The sequence below is a fragment of the Capra hircus genome, chromosome 17 (assembly GCF_001704415.2).
Source record: "Capra hircus breed San Clemente chromosome 17, ASM170441v1, whole genome shotgun sequence".
Classification (NCBI taxonomy): domain Eukaryota; kingdom Metazoa; phylum Chordata; class Mammalia; order Artiodactyla; family Bovidae; genus Capra; species Capra hircus.
This window is the reverse complement of record NC_030824.1, coordinates 8,789,785-8,792,816: the sequence shown is the minus strand read 5'-3', so window position 1 is coordinate 8,792,816 and position 3,032 is coordinate 8,789,785.

Genomic DNA, 3,032 nt, shown 5'->3' with positions numbered 1-3,032 from the left:
CGCGGCCGCCAATGGGCAGCCGTGGGGCGGGGCCCCGCGCCTCCCCCACGCCTGGGGCGGAGAGCCCTTCCGCAGCTCGTCTCCAGTGCCGAGGGGGCAGGAGTGAACCTCGGGGCTGACCTTCCGCAGGGCCTCTCACTGCCCCACGCAGGGCGCGCCGCCGGTGTGGAGTAAGAGGCTCTCCCGAATTCAGCGCACGTTGACTGAAGCCCTAATCTATACAGGCCTGAACTGGAGCGCCCCTGGCCCTGACTTCCGGGGGCTTACGCTCCAGGGCATTACTCCCCAACCTTTGGGCAGCAGGCACCAGTTTTGTGGAAGCGGGTGTCGAATGATTTCAGGATGATTCAAGCCCATTACATTTATTGTGTATTTTATTTCCAGTCTAATGCCCCCGCTGATCTGCCCGGAGGTACCAGTCGGTGGCCCAGAGGTTGGGGACCTCTGCTCTAGTGGGAGAGGCCAACCTTAAACCAAACACGAGATAATTTCAGATAGTGAGAAGGGATATGAAGGAAATGAAGGAAAGGTGAAGAGGGACTTGGGGCTGAGGGCACCCGCGGTCAGGAATTGACCCTGAAACCTCAATTGTAAAGATCGTGGGACTAAGGAAGTGTGGCAGGAGGAGTGGGGAGAAGGGCACGGCCCTGTGATGGGGCTACCTGACTTATGCTGCGGAAAAGACTGGAGGCCAGGGAACAAGGCAGAGTGAGTTGAGAGGTGAGGTGAGAGAAGTGGGCAGGGCAAGAGCTGGAAGGATCTTAGAGGCAGTGGGGAGGGGTTTGGAAGGGAAGGATTCATCTAGGAGAGACAGTGAGTGATCCTGTAGAAGGATCTCAGTTCCCTGCTCAGGAATTGAACCTGGGGAGCCTGGATAGAAAGCAGGAATACTAGTCAGGGAACTAGATCCCACAGGGTGGCAACTAAAGATTCCGAATGCTGCAACAAAGATCAAAAATCCTGCATGCCCCAACTAAGACACTGCACAGCCAAACAAATAAACATTAAAATATGAAAATTTAAAAAATAAACAGACTTTTCTGGGTTAAGCCTGTTTCATTGGCTAGAAGTCAGTTATGTGGCCACTCCACCGCATAAAGGAGTCTAGGAAACAGGCTGTGCCATATGCTTAGTTTCTCAGTCATGTCCGAACCCTTGCAACCCCACAGACTATAGCCCACCAGGCTCCTCTGTCCATGGAATTCACCAGGCAAGAGTGCTGGAGTGGGTTGCCATGTCCTCCCTCCTCAATGGGAGGAAACAGAGTTCTGTGCCCAGAAAGAAGGGGAAATAAGTTTGGGGATCAGCTGTAGAGATAAACTGCAAAGTGAGTCTCCCTCTCTTCTCTGAATGCAGCACCCACCCACACTTCCAGGTTCCCGTTCCCCAAGACGGCTTGCTTTTTCACTTCCTAATCTGTGTAGGTGTTTGCTATGGCCAGCTCATTCTCTTGACAAAACTCTATTAGCCTTTGCCCTGCATCATTCTGTACCCCAAGGCCAAATTTGCCTGTTCCTCCAGGGGTTTCTTGACTTCCTACTTTTGCATTCCAGTCCCCTATAATGAAAAAGACATCTTTTTTGGGTATTAGTTCTAAAAGGCCTTGTAGGTCTTCATAGCACCGTTCAACTTCAGCTTCTTCAGCATTACTGTTCAGGGCATAGTCTTGGATTACCTTGATATTGAATGGTTTGCCTTGGAAATGACCAGAGATCATTCTGTCATCTTTGAGATTGCATCCAAGTACTGCAAAACCAGGTTGATTATATTCTTTGCAGTCAAAGATAGAAAAGCTGTATACAGTCAGCAAAAACAAGACCAGGAGCTGACTGTGGCTCAGATCATGAACCCCTCTATTGCCAAATTCAGACTTAAATTGAAGAAAGTGAGTAGGGAAAACCACTAGACCATTCAGGTATGACCTAAATCAAATCCCTTACAATTATATAGTGGAAGTGAGAAATAGATTTAAGGGACTAGATCTGATAGACAGAGTAGCTGATGAACTGTAGACAGAGGTTTGTGACATTGTACAGGAGACAGGGATCAAGATCATCCCCATGGAAAAGAAATGCAAAAAAACAAAATGGCTGTCTGGGGAGGCTTTACAAATAGCTGTGAAAAGAAGTGAAAAGCAAAGGAGAAAAGGAAAGATATACCCATTTGAATTCAGAGTTCCAAAGAATAGCAAGGAGAGATAAGAAAGCCTTCCTCAGTGATCAGTGCAAAGAAAAAGAGGAAAACAATAGAATAGGAAAGACTAGAGATCTCTTCAAGAAAATTAGAGTTACCAAGGGAATATTGCATGCAAAGATGGGCTCAATAAAGGACAGAAATGGTATGGACCTAACAGAAGCAGAAGATATTAAGAAGAGATGGCAAGAATACATGGAAGAACTGTACAAAAAAGATCCTCATGACCCAGATAATCACCGTGGTGTGATCACCCACGTAGAGCCAGACATCCTGGAATGTGAAGTCAAGCGGGCCTTAGGAAGCATCGCTACAAACAAAGCTAGTGAAGGTGATGGAATTCCAACTGAGCTATTTCAAATCATAAAAGATGCTGTGAAAGTGCTGCACTTGATATGCCAGCAAATTTGGAAAACTCAGCAGTGGTCACAGGACTGGAAAAGGTCAGTTTTCATTCCAATCCCAAAGAAAGGCAATGCCAAAGAATGTTCAAACTACCGCACAATTGCACTCATCTCACATGCTAGCAAAGTAATGCTCAAAATTCTCCAAGTGAGGCTTCAACAGTACATGAACTGAGAATTTCCAGATGTTCAAGCTGGTTTTAGAAAAGGCAGAGGAACCAGAGATCAAATTGACAACATCGTCTGGTGCCGGGGTCCAGCCTCAGCAGAGTCCAGGGATATCCTCAGGATGGACGACGTCGGCAAATGAAGAAAAATAGGGAAAGAGATAAGGAAAGACACGGGGTGACCAAGCTTCTTCGGTGAGCGAGGCCCATTTACTTTATTTTCCTCGGGGCTTTTATACCCTGAGTTATACATACAGCAAGGTGAAAA